At 53.1% G+C, this 20,404-nt stretch overlaps 1 protein-coding gene and 1 pseudogene across 1 annotated transcript in view; both read left to right on the top strand.

Moving 5' to 3' along the window:
* RGMA (repulsive guidance molecule BMP co-receptor a) overlaps positions 1–20,404 on the top strand; it is a 45,782-nt gene that overhangs the window by 16,335 nt on the left and 9,043 nt on the right. The gene's annotated exons all lie outside the window — the stretch shown is intronic.
* LOC129047185 (Y-box-binding protein 2-like) lies at positions 4–20,404 on the top strand (annotated as a pseudogene).

The raw sequence follows: 20,404 nt of genomic DNA, 5'->3' as shown, positions 1-20,404 counted from the left end.
AGGCACTGCCGGCCGGGCGCGCGGGGCCGGGTCCCTGGGCCGCCCCTCAATGCTGGGCCAGATGTGCGCGAGTGAGTCCGGGCTCAAGTTCTCTGGACCCCGCTTCCCATTTCCCATTTCTTTGTTTCTCCCGCACCCCGTCGTGGGTGCGACGCCTGCCCTTGGGGACCCGGAGAGGGGCACCCTGCCCGAGTTGCCGTGAGAAGGAGCCGGGTGGGGAGGGCGCAGGGGCCGGGGGTGCCTCACTCCCTTCCCTTTTTCCGAGAAAGGGGGTGGCTGGGAACGTGCCTCCTAGGGGCTCTGGAAGAGGGGGAGAAGGGGAGGCACGCCCTCGGTGCTGGGGACACTTTCTTCAGCTCCTCGCCCAGCAGTTTGCAAACCTGCCGGGTGCCCAGGGGTGGAGCCAGGGGCGCCCCGAGGTCCCAGCCGAGTTCCCGACAGCCCCCTCCCCAGAGACCTCTTCTCGTTTCCACCCATTTGGCCACGCGGGGACACCCACGGACTCGGCTCAAATGAGCTGGTGTTCCTGTTTGATAACTTTCTGCGTCGCCCCCTGTTTGTTTTTATTGTGTCAGAAAGGGAGAGAATTTCAGAATTAAAGCTGAAAAAGCCCATCTGTTTCCAATGAATCCCCCATAGTTTTTCACAATGTTTTTGGCAGATCGCTGCTTTCAAATTCCTCCGAGCCCGGACCTCTTGTTTTTGTTGGGGGAAGGGAGACCAACTCCACAGAGAAGCATTTGTTCCTTCCCAAACGCTCCAGTTTCTTTACTTTTTTTTTTCCTTTCGGGGGGAGGGGAGGAGACATGCAACTTAAATCCCCGGCCTGTTTTCTTTATGATGTTTCATAAAACTTTATTTCATTTTTGCCATATGCTGCTCACAGCCAGAAAACGCCAGTTAAGCCCTTTATACCCATTTTTTTTCTTGCTAAAAATACAAATAAAGACAATGTCACGGGCCAAATGGCCCCCCCCCGGCGCAGGGCGGGATCTCCCAGCCGTTTCCATTGTGTTTGCGGTGTTCAGAGGTGTCTTTTTGAAAAAATTTCAGCTTGTTTAGCGCCGCAGCCCCCGCGCACTACTGAGCTTTGCAAGAAAGGACTTGAGTTTAGACTCAGATTGGGTTATTTTGATTTGCTCTTCAGCCAACTGGGTTTCAAGGAACTGGCAAAACTGGGCAGGTCCGGCTCGGCCTGGCTGCGAGTTGGGGCTCCCAATGGGCGGACCACGCAGACAGTGAACAGTAGGTAGCGAGGGATCAGTTTACCCCCTAGTCCCAGCCCTGCTCCTGGCCCCCAGCGCCAGCTCAGACTTGTGCGTCCGGCTTACTCAACCACTGCGAACCCCAGGAGGGTCCCAGAGAGCCGCAACCTGCTCTCCAGACCTAGGTTCCATTGGGAGGCCTGGCCAAGGACAAGATGTCGGGGGAGGGATCTTGGTATCCCCAAAAAGTACTCAGCTTGGAATATCAAAACCTCCACACGGGATCAAACAGCAGGGTGCCCTCTCCCTACCCCCAGTGTATTTAAAAGGCAGTTTCTCCACCTACTTAAGAGTCTGGCTGAACAGCCCAATTTGGTTTCCTCCCAAGAATTCAAAATAAAAATAAAAATCCCCCTATTTGAAAAGAAGTCAACGTTTTGGAAAAGCAGGAGTTTGCAATTTGTGTTCTTGGTTTGGTCTAGATAAAGATCAAGCCCATTGGAAGTTTTATCAGATGGGTTGATAAATGGCTTTTGTCCCTTGGCTGCCGTGGGGGATGTGATCTCAGCTCAAAGCTGAAATTGAGAAGAGGGGCTTAGAGGCCCTTAAAACAACACCTTCCCGCTCTTAAAGCTGCAGCACTTGTTACCTTTTGGGGCTGGAGAGGAAAGGAAGGCCTGGCAGAAGTTCCCAGAGGTAGGAGGCTGCATGGCTTGAGTGGTGGTGTTTTTGTTGTTTCTCGATTTATTTCTCCATCCTAAAAACTTTTATTTTAAAGCATCCCGCCATAGGCTGAGGAACACTGGTAGTTTATATAAGTCACAGCCCAAATTCCATCACTTTTGTTGCCAAGAAACCCATTTCTTTTTGGCGTCAAGGCCGGTAACTAAAACCTGGCCGATAGAACTGATAGCTGCTCTCCTGTCATGCCAGCTGGCTAATGTTTCTTCTCATTTGAGGGCTTGACAGCTGCGTTTAGTCAAAATTGCCCACCTTACTGAAAACTGAGCTTCCAGTATCCCAAAACTAAATATACTGGGGGCTCCAAAACTTGTGTGCTCTAGAAATGTGGGGGTCAAAAGACAGTTTCTTAAGTAAGGGATGAAATGGGAAATTTCCACAACAAAGAGAGACTGTCCCATTCTTTGACACATTGACCAGGAGAGGGGCCACTTAGGAATGAAGTTAGAAAACTTGCAGGTCTGATGGAGAGCAAGGTGGGAGATGGAGAAATAAAGAAAGCCCCGGCAAGTGCAAGGCACCCAGACACACTGGGGGCCCCTGTGTGCCTTGGCCTCTCCCGTTGAAGACAGGTGGAAACTGGCCGAGCAACTGCGTGAAAGCCTGGGTTTGTTCTGTGCTAGTCAGCTTGAATGGCTGCCAGGAGTAAGCCTATAGGAGTGCAAATTAAATTGAACATAGTTATGTGGAGAAAGATGCCTTCACCTCAGCTACACTGAGAGCGTTTGTGTGTTTCGAGTGTTTGCATTTAGTTACTCCATGTGGATGGCCAACCTACTGGGTTCCTGACTCAGTGACAACTTTTGGAGCCTTCTAACCAAGCCCCTCAGGCAGACCACAGCCTGGTGAAGAGAAAGGGCCCCTGCACTGTCAAGCGGGCTAGAAGGGTGTCTGTTTAGATGATTCTTTGGGGACAGCACAGGCAGACAGTGTCCACGTCTACCTAGGAAGGGAGGCCAGAAAGGACTCTTAAAAGAGCATTCCACAAATGGCATCCTACTCAAATCGCAGTTAATAGGTGGCTTTTTAAACTTGGAAGCCATTGTGACTTTTTCGAAAAGAGTTCCAAGAGAAATCCATCCAGGCATATGTTTCGGACATGTCACCAGGCTTCCTGTTCACTATGTATGGGTCCTGTACTTCAGCACAGTGGTTCTCAAAGTGTGGTCCCTGGACCAGCAGCATTAGCCTTCCTTGGGAACTGGTTAGAAATGCAAGTTCTAGGCCCACCACAGACCTATAGAAGCAGTTACTCTGGAGGTAGGGCCCTGCAGTCTGTGTTCTAGAGCAGGCCCTCCAGAGAACTCTGATGCATGCTCAAGTTTGAGGATCGCTGTTCTAAGAACTATTGCACTCCAGCCTTTCTTTGTTCCTTCTTTCTTCCCCTTATACTTTTAAGCTGCAGCTGTTTTAGAAATGTTAGTCCTCGGTGGGTAACTAAGGTTTCGGGAGACCAAGACCCTCTGCAGTGTCCAGGCACATCTGTGTCGCTATAGAAATGAGACTGTTTCTGTCAGAGCTGCTATTCAAAAATGCATCGGCCGGGTGCAGTGGCTCACGCCTGTAACCCCAGCACTTTGAGAGGCCGAGGTGGGTGGATTGTTTGAGGTCAGGAGTTCGAGACCAGCCTGACCAACATAGCGAAACCCCGTTTCTACTGAAAATACAAAAATTAGCTGGGTGTGGTGGCATGAGCCTATAATCCCAGCTACTCGGGAGGCTGAGGCAGGAGAATCGCCTGAACCCGGGAAGTGGAGGTTGCAGTGAGCTGAAATCATGCCACTGTACTCCAGCCTGGGTGACAGAATGAAACTCCATCTCAAAAAACAAACAAACAAATGCATCAGCAGATCAGCCAGCTTACCACACTATTGCTCTCCCAGTAGGACTTTGTGTCCCAAGGGGAGAGTGTCTTAGTTTGTTCGGGCTGCTGTAACAAAATACCATCAGTGGGTGGCTTATACATGACAGACATTTATTGCTCACAGTTCTGAAGGCTGAAAAGTCCAAGAGTAATAGGTGCTGGCAGATTTGATGTCTGGTTTGTAGATGGTGCCTTACAGCTCTGTCCTCACAGGGCAGAAGTGAGGGCACTCTGTGGGGTCCCTTTTATAAGAGCACTAATCCCATTCTTGAAACCTCCACCCTGATGACCTAATCACTTCCCAGATCCCTCCTACTTTTCATACCATCACTTTGGGGTTAGGCTTTAAAAGGTGAATTTGGAGTTGATGTTCAGTGGCAAGAACCAGCCAGCTAGCAACCAGTGTGTGACGGCATCTGCAGAACAGAGCGTTGGCTCCCAAGGAGAGCACACACATAAAATTCTACAGATGGCCAGCCGCTAGGCCCTGAGGGTGAATTGAGGAGAAAGGGAAAGGATCTCTGGTCTTGTGATCTGAAGAAGGGAAAGGTCTTTGCAAGGTTGGAGAAATTGCTAGTAGTCACTCCAGCACTCAGAGGATGGGAGCTGGGGAGAGGTGATCTGTGGGCACAGATAAGGCCACTCTATGAGATGGAGAAGAGGAGGCCTTGGAAGATAAGAGGCTGAAGGTGGGGACCAGTTTACATGTTGGGGGGAGTGTAGTTCCTGCTAGAGATCTTGTCTTTGGTGAAATGTGCGAGGCCTAGAACTGGGCAGAGAACCCCAACTTTAGGTTTTGGTTGAGTAGCAGTTAGGGGCCATGCTGTTTTGCTGCTTGGCAAAAATTCAACCAGCCTTAAATTGAAGGCAGTATTTCTTTGAAGGTAGCCAACTTATCCCAGTTCGCCCAGGACTTTCCTAGTTTTAAAACTGGAAGCTGTATGTCCTGAGAACTATTCTCAGTCCCTGGCACACCAGGACAGTTAGATAAAACCCCAGTTTTATCCTCTCCTGTCCCCTGGACTCATGCCTAGCCTGTATCTGTTAGGGACTCCCCTGTCCAGATCTGTGAAGTCCTGGGGGTGAAGTGGGCCCCTCCATGTAGTCTAATCACCTGGGGCCGTGGGTCCTTCCTCCTCCTGGTCCTGCCTGTTCCCTCTGTCACCTTGCTGCCATTGCAACACTAGACAGGCTTAGGACCTGCCTTCCTCCCCCGATCCTTGCCATGGTGCCAAATGAATCACTCTGAAACTCCTGCCCAGGAGCTCATGGCTGCTCGTGGCCTGCTTTGGAGCATTAGAAGTGAGGGCCTCTAACTCCCGGCCCCCCACTTTTCCCAAGCTCATTTCCAAGGCTTCCAGCACATCCCCAAGCCCTGGGTCACCCCTTTCCTCTCCACTTGACTCCCCATATACCACCCCACCACACCCCACCTGGCCGCTCTAAGGCATTGCTCTGGACACTGCCCAGTTTCAGCACTCCAAGCTCAGTGCCTTCTGCAGGGGTCCGGTGCAGACCCCCCCGATGCCGGGGACACCTGTTCCCTTGGTTGCTGACAACTGAGCTACCTCCTGGGCTTGGTGCCTCATGGGCCTTACGTTTTTGTCCTCTCGTAAAGCACCAGTTCTGTTTATAAAAGCAGGAACCTCATTTCTGTTTCTATATGCCCTTCTTTTCTCCACCCACCCCAAGCACACCCACATAGTCCTGGGAACTACAGGGCCCTTGGGTTTTTGTGTGTGTTTCTGTTTGTTTTGGGTTTTGCTCAATGGGCAAAGACCACAGGATTTTTTTTTTCTTTTTTCCAGATACTCAAGTTTTTTTCCAAAATAATTTTTTCTGGTTATAAAAACAGTACTCATTTTTAACTCTGAAGGCTGAAAGGGATAAGTAATAAAAATAACCCAAAATCCAACCTCCCACAGACAACCATCACTAATGAACATTTCACAAACATCTTTCAAGATATAATACCTTTATATTCTTCTCTCCAAAGTAGGATCATTTGAAGGAGAGTAATAATTTTTAAAGCTCTTTTGATTCAGTGGCCAGTGTAGCAGGTGTTCTGCTAAATGCCTTAAGGCCATTCCCATGAGGATCATCATTCCCATTACACTGATGAGGAAACACAGGGTCAGAGAGGTTTTCCCGACATTGCACACACAGCCAGTTGCATGGCAGAGCCAAAAGTAGAACCCAGACTCCTGCCCTTTTCCCATGCACAGATTTTGGATAAATATGTCACTAAATTTGCCGTGTAGTGCCAGGCTCAGTGGCTCACACCTGTAATCCCAGCACTTTGGGAGGCCGAGGCGGGTGGATCACTTGAGGTCAGGAGTTTAAGACCAGCCTGGCCAACCTGTCTCTACCAAAAATACAAAAAACTGGGTGGCGGTGGGGGCCAGTACTGGACCTGGCAGGATGAGCGAGGTGGAGGCGGCAGTGGTGGCGACAGCGGTCCCTGCAGCGACGATGCCCGGGCTGGTAGCGGTGGTGGTACCAGTGCCTGCAGGGAAGCCGCAGAAAGCAGGCGGCGGGGCAGGCGGGGCAGGCGGTGGCAGGGGCGGAGCCGCCTCGGCCCCCGCTGCTGGGACCCCCTTGGCGCCTGGTCCCTGCACCCCTGGCAACCCAGCGACGGTGGCCTCGGAAACCCCCGCCCCCCGCCCCCCGTTCCCCCTGCCCCGGAGTCACGCGAACAAGCCGGTGCTGGCAATCTGAGTCCTGGGCACTGTCAAATGGTTCAACGTCCGGAATGGTTACGGATTCATCCACAGGAATGACACCAAGGAAGATGTCTTTTGTTCACCAGACAGCTATTAAAAGAACCCCAGGAAGTTTCTGCGCAGCGTTGGAGATGGGGAGACTGTAGAATTTGATGTCCTGGAAGGAGAGAAGGGTGCAGAAGTCGCTAATGTAACTGGGCCCGGGGAGGTGCCCGTGGAGGGCAGCCGTTATGCCCCCAACCGACGTAGGTTTCACTGATTCATCCCCCAGCCTCCCTCAGTTGCCCCACCATCCATGGTGGCAGAGATCCCTTCAGGGGGGACAGAACCTGGCAGAGAAGGGGAGTGGGCCAAAGACTCCGGGCAGCGGCCCAGACGATGGCGCCCCCCACCCTTCTTCTACCGACGGTGGTTTGTGCAAGGCCCTCGGCCGCCCCAACCAGCAGCAGCCTACAGAGGGCACTGACAGGGTAGAGCCCAAAGAGCCCCATTGGAGGGGCACCAACAGCAGGGAGGTGAGCGGGTTCCCCTACCACGATTCTGGCCCAGGCCACCCCAGCCAGCCTACCACGGAAGGTGGGGACGGTGAGACCAAGCCCAGCCAAGGTCCTGCTGATGGTTCCTGGCCTGAGTCCCAGGGCCCACGAAACCACCCCTACATCCAGCAGAGAGGGCAGCAGGCTCCAGCCCCCAGCAGCTTGCAGCCCCTGAGACCTCAGCCCTTATCAACCGTGGGGACCCCACCACCACCATCCTGGAGTGATTCCAACTCAAAGGACACCCAGAGCTGCCATCTGGTATCTGCCAGTTTTTCCAACTGACCTGTACCCTACCCAGTACCCTGTTCCCCCTTTCCCATAATTCATGGCATCAAAACACCAGCTTTTCACCTTTTCCTTGAGACTCAGGAGGGCCAAAGCAACAGCCTTTTGCTTTTTTTTTTTTTTTTTTCTTCCCTTATCAAGGGTTGAAGGAAGGGAGCCATGCTTACTGTTCAGAGACACCAACCCCCTCCCCTAACTCAGGCTGAGAAGGAACCAGCCAGCTCTCAACCTCCTCCATTGTTTTGCTTTGCCCCCCAAGTTTATTTTTGTTTTCTGCCGGCCCCCAACCTCTGAAGCCATTTTATGGTCTGTCAGGTACCACCTGAGCCTCCAGTAAAAACAAAAACAGGCTTTCCTGTGGTCTTGGAAAAAAAATACAAAAAAATTAGCTGGGCATTGTGGCATGTGCCTGTAATCCCAGCTACTCAGGAGGCTGAGGCAGAAGAATTGCTTGAACCTGGGAGGCGGAGGTTGCAGTGAGCCGAGATCCCACTGCTGCACTCCAGTCTGGGAAACAGAGCAAGACTCCCATCTAAAAAAAAAAAAAAAAAAAAAAAAAAAAAAAAACTTACCATGTGGTATATTGGACTCTGTACTGTGTGGTATAGAAGACTTGAGATGGGGGACAAGAAATAGACTTTGGGGATATGATGAGGATATGCATTTTCCAAGGATCTAGCATTTTTGCCTCCTCCCAAAGGCCCTCTGCCTCTTGCTCACCATGGCATAGCATTCTAAAGAGGACGATGCCACCCACCCATAGGAAGACAAGTTGGCAAAGTTGTCATTGTGCACATTTTCCCAAGTCAGATTTATGTCTGTTGGGTTTTGCTTATATATTCATTTCGTGCACCATTTCACTCCGGCCGGCAGAATACCCGATTACAGTGATGCCTCTGCACCTAGGTCTCCGCAGAAGGAAGCCCAGTTGCTCCCTGTGCTAAGAAATGCCACATGAACACAGACCCACACATGTGTGTGCGCAGGCTGGGCAGGAGCCCGGCTGGCTTGCATTTGCTCTTACCCTGCACGCAGAAGGTGAAGGAGGAAGGCCTGCCTGCCGGCAGCATTGAGGGAGAAAAGCCACTTCAAAGGCATTTAGACCCTCAGGCTAAGCGGAGGAGTCCAGGGTCACTAGAGGCAGCGCCAGCCCTAGACTCAGGAAAAGGGGGTATGCCTCAAAGCTGGAGGACCAAAGTGCTCACCTGCAAGCATCGTTTACATCTGGAAAGTTATGTCTGCCTATAATCACCTAGCTTGTGGAAGTCGGAGTAGCTTATCTAACTCTGCCCTGAGACAGGATGGCGCTGGCATGGAATCCTGTGTCCAGCCCTCGCCAGCCTAGGGCCCCTCTTGCCTAGAGAAGCCATCAGCCCCCCCACTGAAGCTGTTTGTGGCCTTGGGCCAGAGGGTGAACACCACAGTCTCACACCATCCTACTTGCCCGTGGTCTGCCTCCACGTGGCCCCAGGAGGAACTGGGGGATGGGAGGGCAGTGTGGAAAGCTGAGGTGTGCCCTTTCCCTTGGCACATGTTGTAGTTTCGTGCAGCCACTTGGTATGAGTGAGGCTGGGGCAGAGCAGCCCCGGCTGGGTGTGACACGGGGAGTACCTCCTGCCTGAGCTCCGTGAGTGGCATTCGGCCACTTTTGCCCATGCTCACGTGGCTGTGAGTTACCCCTCCATGACCCCAGCACCCCAACTGACCCCCACCTCCACAGTCAGCTGAGGTTCTCTGAGAAGCTCCCTCTTTCTCCTGTGGCAGGTTTCTAGAGAAAACCTCCTAGAAAATTTCCAGTGGATTCAAAGGGTGGGAGCCACATTGGAGTCACAGGTTCCTTGGGACATTCTTGGGCTAGACTCAGGGAGGAATGCCTTTTAGAAAAGGTGACACATTCTGGCTGCTTGTAGGTTAAAGGTAGGGTCTGCCGCACCTGGTGAAAAATGCCGCGCTCACCTGGGTGTGTTCCTTTCGGTGTCTGATGCCAAACACCTGGATGTTTACACCAGGATGACAGAGTGAAATTCCTGCAGGAGTGACACAAACAGGCAGCCTCAGGCATCTCAACTCAAAGAGACTCCCGAATACTGCTCTGGCCAGAGTTTGCCACATATGGGTGGTAGGTCCGTCTGTTGCTGTCTCCGGTGAGATCCAGCACTGAGGCACAAAGGACAGGAGAGGGTGGAGAGGGGTGGCAGCGTGAGTCTCACTGGGTGTGAGCTGGCCAGCCCCCTGGCTCAGTGCTCCCTCCTCCACCTCCTTTGAACGGGGGACATGCCATGTTGCTAAGAAGTGCATCTCAGCATCTGCTGCTCAGGCTAGTTGGACAGTGAGGAAGGGGACATGGGAGGTCTGAGGCTTCAAGGCTAGTGTCTCCACAGGCGCTGGCAGTGATTTCTTTTTTAAGCTGCTCTCCCTCCCTTCCCTCCGCCTGCCTCCATCCTAATTGAAGCCATCGCCTCTTCAGTTACACTGCTTCCTAAAATAGTGTTCTGATCATGCCCTGGGTGCTCACTGAAAATGCTTCAGGGGCTCCCTGCCATCTATTGGAAAAAGGCAGAAATCCTTAGGCTGGTGTGCTAGGGTCCAATCAGAAAAGCAAAACCCACCCGGGATGTTTCCGCAGAGGGAACTTCGTGTAGGGCACTGGAAGACTGAAAGGGCAAAGAGAGACTGCTGGGACAGAGAGTGGCAGAAGCAGCTTCCAGCCCTGCAGCCAGAGGGACAGAGAAGGAAGGCAAGCTTGGAGGAGGGCCCGGGACTCTGATGGGGAAGAAGGGCCGTTGCTGGTAAGTGGTAGGAGAAACAGCCTTGGGGATGGCAGGTAAACCTGTCTCCTGCTTCCCACCTTCCCTTCTCCATCTAGTGTCCCCTTGTGGGGAAATTTAACAGGGAACCCAGTGACGAAAGAGATGGGGTTTGCAGAATCCCTGCACCACAGAGCAAAGTGGTTTGAAGCTGAGCGACATTTGCTTCCTAATGGGCACAGGTGGCACTCTAGGCTTCCGCGTCTGGCCCCAAACTCCTGGCTACGCTCTGACCAGCCAGCATGTCGCCTCCTGCCAAGCTCAGTTGTTCTGGAGGTCCCTGTCGTCAGATCTTTGGCCTGCATCACCTGTCAAATTCAGGACCTCGTTGAAATGCTACTTCCCTGATACCTTCTCCTACTTCCATTCTTAAACCTTTGTTGCTGTTGTTAAGATGAAACATGTTTGCTTTGTATTCTAGAAGTTTATGTGATTGACCATACCTGAGTGCAGAGATTAACTGGGGTTTGTTCCAGAAACAGCATTAATCACAGTGCCCAGCACATAGAAGGGTCCAGAACTCGGAGCAAGTAATTGAACTCAGGCAGTTCCCACGCAGGCCACAGAGCTGGACAAAAACAGCTTGACCCTGGGGCTTGCACTCAAAATGAGCCTTACCCCTTTAAGAGAGGGCAGGTCTTTTCCCTCTCCGGCTCACCCCACCCCTCCTACACAGTAACTGAAACCTGATCTAATCCCTTTGCACGCGGGTAATTTATTGGTCTGTTGAGCTTTTCTTGGTGGCAAATTGCATTGTCTTTATTCCTGGGTTCAGGCTCTGCAGCGGCTCACTGCATTCCTAGGACTCCTTTCTCAGGGTCGATCCTTCACACCCCCTTGTGCACTGCAAAGTAAGTCTTATTGGGATTCTTTGTTATGCAAACAGGGTGGTAATAATCAGGCTATTATTCTGAAAGATTAGGCTTGATTAACAGTTCAAAGGAGGTCTCTGAAAGCAGCTAGTGCCTCATTGGTGCATAAATATTTTCATCCTGCCAGCGTTGGTGCAGCTGGTGCTCCAAGCGCCCTGCCCTATCTTTCTGATTCTCAGAGGTGCTAGGTTGCTATTGAAAGGAAGAGAACTAAGTCAGATGTGCTGTGTGGCTGTGATTTTTCTTTCTCTCCACCTTATCTCAGTCCGTGAGGAAGGCAGTCTGGAGCCCCCCTCCCCAAAAGAGTGAAATGTCACCTACATATGTTTATGTGGGTTGTGGGGCAAGTGTCACCTACATACGTTTATGTGGGTTGTGGGGTGTAGGGCACAGGGTCCTGGATGGGAGGTTTAAAAAAGCATCACATCTCTGATAGGGGCCAGGCGTGGTGGCTCACGCCGGTAATCCCAGCACTTTGGGAGGCCGAGGCAGGTGGATCACCTGAGCTCAGGAGTTCGAGACCGAGCCTAGGCAACATGGAAACCCCATCTCTACTGAAGTATAAAAATTAGCCGGGCATGCTGGCGGGTGCCTGTAATCCCAGCTACTCGGGAGGCTGAGGCAGGAGAATTGCTTGAACCTGGGAGGTGGAGGTTGCAGTGAGCCAAGGTCGCGCCACTGCACTCCAGCCTGGGCGACAGAGCAACTCTATGTCAAAAAATAAGTAAATCTCCTGATAGGCTTTGGGTATGGAGTATGGACGCCAGGACGAAGATGGGGGTCCCCAACCCTCAGGAGACTGACGTGCAAGTGGGGAAAAGGCCGCTCAGCGGCCACCTCCTAGAGGAATCTGAGCTGTGCAAGGGCAGATGGGTGACACTGACAGTCCAGTGACAGCCAAAGAGAGGAGCAGCTGGAGAGACCAAGAAGGTGGTGCAGGGAAGCTGAGGGGCCATCCTCGACAATCACAAAGCCGCCCTACTTCAGCCTTTCCTATGTGACTCTAGACAAGGGCCAGGGGAAGTCCCTGGGATGCAGCAGTGCATCCACAGCCGGAGCTGTCCAGAGCAGGAGGGGCCAGCCCTGCCCCGGCAGGAGTGCTGCAGGGAGATTTCCTGCTGCGTAAACCGGTGACCTCTGACATCCCCAGGCTCCCAGGTTCTAAAATTCCATGGTGTGCCTTGAAAAGTGACCATTGTTTTTGGTCACAAAGTGATTGTTAGGGCTCTTTGATAAATTGGATTGCACGGAGAAGCCGTGAGCTCTGGCCTGGATTGCTCAAGTCAGGAGCAAATGGGTCAGATGGTTGCCAGGGGTCCCAAGCTGAACACCAAGGGCCCACCCCGCCCCCATGGGGTCTGGGAGCCACTCTGTCTTCTAGGCATTGCCTGGGCATCACCCCTTGAACCGAGTTCCTCACCCCGTGGGGCTCCGGGACAAGTTTAGGAGCTTTCTGTTGTTGGATCTGGACAGGGCCAGACCACTGTCTTTGCACGCTTCTGGATTCTCCTATTTGCACCACTATAGCTAATCCTGAAAATTCAAGGCCTCAAGAGACCTAGGTCAAAACAAGACATGCAGTGCACGTAATACCACATAATATGCTTGTAAGGGGCATAAAGCTCTGTGTCTGTGTCTCTGAGGTCGAACCCCAGGTTGCAAGGCTTAACAAGGGGCCGGAGGGTGGCCCCTGCCTAAGGACACACTCAGTGGCTGGGGTAGAAATGGAAGCTCAGGAAACTTCTTAGGTTTTTCAGTCCCCTGGTTCTGTGTGTAGTGGCTGTCCTGGATCCATCAAGAGGCACCTCCAGCGCTAGAAGGGGCAACTTTCTGGACTGCAGTACTGGGCAGGTGTGCTCAGCTCACACCCTGCGGGGCAGCTGGCTCTGTGTTCAACGTGGCTTGCTCTGAAAAGCAGCTTTCCTCTTCCGCTTGCAGGAGTTGCTGTAAGATCTGTTTTTCAGCTCAAACTTTCCTTCCTTCTTTCCATGGACATTCGCATCAGAAAAGTCTAAGGTTTATTGCCTGGAATTGGGGTCTTTTTATAAAGATACAGCGCATAAAAATCGGCCTCTCTGAGACCTCTTTGGCAGGTGCCGCCACAGCTATTGCTTTTGATGCTGGGCCAGCTTTCATTCAGGTCCCTGGCCTCTGGTGGGGCTGCAGTTGGTGATTTAGTGCCGTGGAGGGCAGGTCAGGGCCCCTCACTCCAGTCGCTGCCCGTGGGGACTGCCCAGCCCCTCGCATGGGAAACGAGGCCACACACACACATTTCTGGGACCCATCGTTCCCAGAGAGCTTCCTTTCCACATGGAGAGATGGCAGAGGGGAGCACGCACCCTTTATTCTGGTCCCAGCTGGTCACTGTCAGTGGCCTTTTCCAAGTCATTCCCTTGAGCTTTGGAAGAGAGGAAGCCGTGTAAACTCTTAGGAAGATCTGCAGAGCTGGATCCAAGTTCCTTGAGAGTTTGGGGCACCTGGGAAACCCAAGAAGTCGAGATGGGTCGGTTGGCAGCAGCCGCTGCTCCCAGTGGGCTCCGCACAGGCCTTTGTGGAGGGAGGGCCCAGAGTTGATTAAGCTTCTGGTTACTGCCCTGAGACCAGATGGGTCTGCGGCTGCATAGGAGAACCCGCATCATGCTTTTGGGCCTTGGGGGAGCTGGGTCAGTCTCAGCTGGTGTCCTGAGGAGGGACTTGTGGCAAAAGCGTTTTGAAAAGCATAGAAACAGCTCCAAGCCTGCCCATCTCAGCCCCAGCCCTTCCACTTGTGTGACCCAGGCCCGCTCAAGCCCGAAGCCTCCATGTTTGCACCTGCAAAATGACGATAAAAATTCCTGCCCCCTAATCAGGGCAGTAGCGAGGATCCAACAGGAAAGCAATGTGTCACCTCCACAGGCCCCGGGAGCGCAGGGTATTTTATTGTCACGATCATGTTTTGTTTTCTGAGGTGAGGCCCAGCCCATGTACCTACCCCACCTCCCTATGCAGTCCTGAGTGCACAGCCTCTTCCCCAGTGAGGCCCCCAAGACAAGAACTCTTGTCTTTGTTCATCTTTGTGGCCCCTCAGCACCTTCGCGTTGCCTGGTCTGGAGTGTGTGGAAATCCGAGAGGTGTGAAGGAAGAGGAGAATGTAGCTTGGGGGCTGAGGGATGTGGTTTGCACCTTGCCCCCTTCAGGGTACCTGGGGGTGGAGTGGGTGGGGAGCTATTTAATGCCTCTAGGCCTCAGTTTCCCTGTCTGTTGAATGAGGATAACAAGTCAGTCCTGGGTCTGTATTAAGGGCTAAAGGAGACACATGTACAATGTCTCGCCCACAGTAAATGCTCGATACACATTAGCTGTTAGTTAAGCTCAGCCTCTCCCACAAATTGTGATTAAACAAAACAAAGTTAACACAGAACTGGCTGTCACAGAGCTTCCTTCCCGAGTCTTCCGGCTTTGCTCACATCAGTGCCTGCAGTCCCTTTAACACCCCTCTGGTGAAGTGCCCGTGCTTCCCTGTAGCTCAGAAAGGTCGGTGAATTTGCCCAGTCACATAGCTCTGGAGTGGCGGCGCTGGAGTTGATCTCGATGCTCTGCCCCACCACAGTAAGGTCCACCGCTGCGGTGAGACCCTCCCACTGGGCGCTGCCCCATGAGAACGTCTCACCTGTTGCCTGTCGACCCTGAATTCTCTCCAGTTCTCGCTGGGTGGGGAAATTGCAAGTATCCTTATTTTTCTTTCTCATATAGAATCTAAGGTCTTTTCATTTACTCATTAACAAGGCAAGGACAGAGGCAAACTTGTTGAAATTGTCCTTCAGGACCCAGAGTTTCTGACTGCATCTTCTCCCAGAAAATGTCTCAGCAGAAGAGGCATTTTAGAATGCCGTGAAAACTTGGGGAAGGAAGGGGTTGTGACAGGCAGGAAACCAAGTGCTCTCTGTCAGGAGCAAGGACGTAGAGACTGGACCACACAGGCTGTGGGGTACAGAGGTCTCCCAGCAGAGATATGAGAGCTCGATGTGCCACCCCCCAATCTCTCCTCTGAAGAGCCAAGGGGATCATCCCAGGCCTGGGCAATCCCTGGGCGAAAACACGTCCTTGTTGGGAAATGGGAAAATGGGGTAGGTGAAGTTAAGTCAATCTGGTCCTTTGGTCTCTGGCCAAACAAATGTCTCCACTGATACTGGCAGCTTCTGCAGAGGTGACTTGGGAGGGTGCAGGAAGGAGAGGAGGGAGGCGGCCGGTTTTCCCTCTATGACTGTCTCTTTAGCTTGGCCACCATAAGAAAATACCCCAGCCTAGGAGGCTTAAACAACAGACGTTTATTTTCTCAGCGTTCTGGAGGTGGGAAGTCCTAGATCCGGTACCAGCATGGTCCAGTTCCAGAGAGAGGGCCCTCCTCCTGGCTCTCAGACTGGATTTCCCATTATATCCTCACATGGCAGGAGGAGGGAGAGGGGGCCGGGACAAGAGACAATGCTTAGCATTCTCCAAGTGTCTTTATTTTAAGGGCACCAACCCCGTCGTGGGGGCTCCACTCTTATGACCTCATCTAAACCTAATTACCTCCCAAATGTCATCCCATAAGGGGTTAGAACTTCAACACATTTAGGGGGACAAAGTTTAGTCTATAGCGCTCTCCCTGGGCATGAGTGAGGCAGTGGGGTGAAGCCACCCAGTGCCCATGGGAAGTGAGGCCCCCTGGACAGTCATGACCGTTGACTGATCCTGGACAGTCAGTGGATTGAAGGAGCTGCCAGGAGTTGGGGGACCTGGATCCTGGTGGAATCCACTGCGCCCTGAGAGTGAGTGCCAGCAGGGCCTACCCCGGGGAAGGAGGGAAGAGGAGAGATGCCACATCTGCTGGAGCTTCACCAGGGAGGGGCAGGCTCCCTGCAGTGCCCCTCCCATCCCCTAAGTCCGTGACTTCTAACCTCTGACCTCCCAGGGCTGCAAGCATTGTCCCCTACTGTGGCCTTTGTGGGAGACCCTGTTTGTTGGATGCCCCTGAGGCTCCAGGCACACCGTGCATACATCTCCTCATATCCTCAACGACCCATTAAGGTGGACACAGTCTCTACTTGACAGTTAAGGAAACAGGCTGAGTCAAGTTCCCCAAACTACTGGTAGGGAACAGAGCGGGACTTTGAACCAGACACCTCCCTTCAGGGCTTGTGCTGGCCCTCAGCCCACCCAGAGCTGGGGCTGGCAGAACTTGGAGGGAATAGTGGGGCACGGAGCTCACCCCACCACCAGGGTCCTGAAGCCTACAGAGGAGTGGGGGAGACGGGGACCCTGGTTCCTGGGTGCAACCGTTCCAGAGTGTGACCTCTGCCACCATCTTTGAGTGGCAGGCAGACAGCTACGCCTGCTGGGTGAGGGGTGGTCTTGTTCTTAGAGTGGGTGGGCTCTGGGAGGAGGAGAGGAGCAGGAGAAGGTGCCCACATGGAACGGAGAAGTGAAAGGGCCTTGTCTCAGGCGCTTCTTAGCCGCTCTGCATCAGGGCTAAGGTGGCCGCATCCCTGCTCTTTGCTCCTGGGGGGCTGTCTGCCTCTTGCCACCCCTTTGCCTGCAGCCCCCCTCTCTGAACCTTTGCCACCAGCCCCCTCCCCATCCTGGGGAAATGTTGCCTTCACACACTCCAGGCTGGCCGGGCTCCATCAGGCTCTAGCTTGGCTCCTGTGACTGTTGAAAAGAAAGTGAACCAACTCTGAAGCCTCACTACTCAAAGTGGGCCAGAGACCAGCAGCATGGGCCTCTCCTGGGAACTTAGTAGAATTTCAAAACCCCTGGCCCACTGGGGCCTGCCGAGCTGGGTCCCAGGCCACCCAGTACAGCCTCATCTGGGGCTACCAGATCCCACTCCACGGCCCTGGAGCCTGTGAGGGACCCCTTTCTGGGGTACCTGGGTGGGATTTCTGTCATGAACTCCCCACATACGCCAGAGTTCTGTAGCTGTGGTGCTGCTCTGAGAACAGTTTTGAAGGCTGTGGAGGTAGCAGATCCCGATCACGAAGCCAGTCCGCTTAAAATTCAGGAGCCTGCGGAGTTGCCCATTTGGCGGTTAGAGCCACACCTGGGCACCAGTCCGACCCTGCCGTCGAGCCCCTGCTTACCCTGGGAGGTGACCCCTTGGAACTTGTCTGCTGGAGGCAAGGCAGGGAGAGAGCGTGTGTGGACCACAGGCCTCCTGCTCCTGGGAGCACAGTGTCATAAGATGGGTCTTGGAGGAGAGGCTGGAGCCCACCCGTGGGGGAGGGAATCAGGAGTGTGCTAATGAGGTTGTGTGATGACATGTGGCTGCCGGGGGCGTGAGCTCGCAAGTCCAATGGGCTGGATTCATGTCCTGCTCTGGCTCCTTCCTCGAAGTGAGACTTGGGCAAGAAGTCAGCCCAGCAGAGCCCGGCTTTCCCCTGAGAGCTGGGGATGGCAGTCGCACTGGGAAGATGCAATGAGGAGAGGCCTGTACCGCCTGCAGCACCAGACCTGGGACAGAGCCAGCCAGCTGGGACTTCACGGTCCCTGCTCTCCTAGGTTCTACCAGATTCGGTCCTGGTGGAGAGTCAGAGTCCAGCACAGCTCCTGCTTGTGTTGCACTGGGGCCTGCTGTAAAGGGACAGGCAGTGTCCTTTTTCTACTTTGGTCACAGTAAGCGCCAGAGGTGAACCAGAGCTCGAGCATGGCCATCGATTAACAGGAGACCAGTGTTCCTTCCGGTTGATTTTCTCTGATGCCCACATCTGCATGATTCTGAGGAGGCAGAATGTCAGGTCAGCACACCCGGCTCCTGGAATTAATGAGGGTGCCGGGACAGGCATTGTGTGCAGGCCACCGCACCAGTCAGTTCCTGTGCGCTGGGTCCCTCCAAACGCTTGTTCTGCGTAGCACTCCCTCCCCATACACACCCCCACCCCACTCACCTCCTGTACTGGCTTTATCAGGGGGTGGCAGGGAAGCTACCACGCCAACATTTCAAAGTCTACAGGTAGGTTGGGCCCTTGCACATCTTGTACAGGTTAAGGAGACGTGAAGACAGCAGGGCAAGAGAATCTTCTCGTTGCCTTGGGAGGGAGACCTGTCCTCAGGAGCACACCTGTGTGGGAGGAAGACTACATGGGGGGATCTCACCAGTGCTCCCCACATATCTGCCATAGCATCCCTTTATGGTGGTGTATTAGTCTGTTCTCACACTGCTGATAAAGACATACCCAAGACTGGGTAATTTATAAAGGAGAGAGGTTTAATAGACTCACAGTTCCACATGGCCGGGGAGGCCTCACAATCATCGCAGAAGGCAAAGGAGAAGCAAAGGTACATCTTAAAACATGGCAGCAGGCAAGAGAGCATGTGCAGGGGAACTCCCATTTATAAAACCAGCAGATCTCGTGAGACTTATTCACTACCACCAGAACAGTACGGGGGAAATGGCCTCCTGATTCAGTTATCGCCACCTGGCCCAACCCTTGACACGTGGAGATTATTACAGTTCAAGGTGAGATTTGGGTGGGGACACAGCCAAACCATATCAAGCGGGCACCACCTGACTGTCATTTCCCTAACCTGACCCTTTAAGTGGGCATACTTCTTCAATGTAAAGCTAATAAAATGGAAAATCTGTAGCTCTTCCATCAATTTTTTTTTTTTTTTTTTTTTTTTGAGATGGAGTCTTGCTGTATCTCCCAGACTGGAGTACAGTGGCACCATCTCAGGTCACTGCAACCTCTGCCTCCCGGGTTCAAGCAATTCTCGTGCCACAGCCTCCCAAGTAGCTGGGATTACAGGTGCGCACCCCCACGCCCGGCTAATTTTTGTATTTTTGGTAGAGAAGGGGTTTCATCATGTTGGCCGGGCTGCTTTTGAACGCCAGACCTCACATGATCTGCCTGCCTCGGCCTCCCGAAAAGTGCTGGGATGACAGGCGTGAGCCACCATACCCAGCAATTTTTTTCTCTTAATGCACATTTAAATAAAGATATGACTTCTCAAATTAAACGACAAAGTGTTCACTTAGGTATCACCTGAAATTACCTTGTTACTGGCAGTATGGCAAACACAGGTCACGTGAAGGGGGGAGCCCAAATTTCAGATGAGCACTGACTCCCCCGTGCTCAGGTCTGTGATCTGGGAAGGTGACTTGTGCTCCAGTAGGATGGTGCCCACCCACCTGCAGAGGCGGGAGAGATACCCCAGGTCCAGAGCTGCACAACGCAGGCTGGGTTCACACAAGGCTGCTGGGATAGGTAGGCACTCGTGCTCGCGTTAGCCTGCCCTCAAATGTGTCTGGTCTTGGTTTTATGTGCAACTCAATTTTATAGGTAAAACCAGCACCGGAGAAACAAACTGACTTTTCCAAGGTCACAAGCCAAGTTAGTGGCCCAGACAAGAGTGCTGAGGCTCCCTTTCCCCGCTGGAGACCACCCCGGCCAGCACTGGGCTGTGACCCCAGAGGCTGGACCTCCCAGCTGGTCTGGCCCCTTTCTCCCGGAATCCATGTAGGAACTTCTGTCCTGTAGCAGGTCTGTGTGCCTGGCCACTTGTGGTCACTATGGGCTGTGCAGAGGAAGGCCAGAAAAGGGCAGGTTCTGTGTGTTGAGATTAGGTGTGTTAAAGCCATAGTTCTGGGGCATGGTCATTTTGGCTAATTGTCACTAAAGGCTCAAAGCTTGTGAGGGATCCAAGGTTACTACTCTCAGTTGCTTCTCAGCTTGCTTCTCTGAGCAGGACAGAGAAGGATGGGGCTACGGTCAGCATAAGGGAAGCCAGCTCCTCTATGGCTAGGGCTAATAGAGCAGTCATACCAGGCAACATTCACTGAGTTTTGGCTATGAATGCTGGGGCCAGACTAAGTCCTTTATACGTGATAAATCACTTCACACTCATCATCCCATCTTCCGATGAGTATAACAAGGCACAGAGATGGAAGGTCATTTGTATAAGGTCATACAATGCCAGGACTGGGGACACATATTTAATAGTGGGGCTAATTCCCTGCCAGATTCCTGTTGCTTTAGCCAAAATTCTTGGGGATGGCCACGAAAGTGTATATAGATGTCAAAGACCCCGGGGTGGCCTGTCAGCTCCCAAAGTCCTACTGCCCCCAAACAGTGACCACTCCCTAGCAGGCTGGTGCCGTGGGAGGGTCCCCACTAGCCCTTTCAGCCTGCTGGTGTGCATGCCTGTCCACTTGGGGTCGCTATAGGCTGGGTGGAAGGACCCCTTTCCTACCACCTGCAGGAAATTTGTCACCATCTGTGTGTGGCGTGGGTGGCTCTGCCCTAGATGAGGTGCCCTCATGCAATGTGTGGCTGCTCCCCTGGCCCACGGATGGTAGCAGAAGCGGGGGTTGCCAGGCTGCACCCCCGACAGTGTGTTCGTTCCTTTCT

This window comes from Pongo abelii, chromosome 16, assembly GCF_028885655.2.
Source record: "Pongo abelii isolate AG06213 chromosome 16, NHGRI_mPonAbe1-v2.0_pri, whole genome shotgun sequence".
Taxonomy (NCBI): Eukaryota; Metazoa; Chordata; class Mammalia; order Primates; family Hominidae; genus Pongo; species Pongo abelii.
Note: the sequence above shows the minus strand (reverse complement) of the source record. Positions and strands in the feature narration are given on the sequence as shown.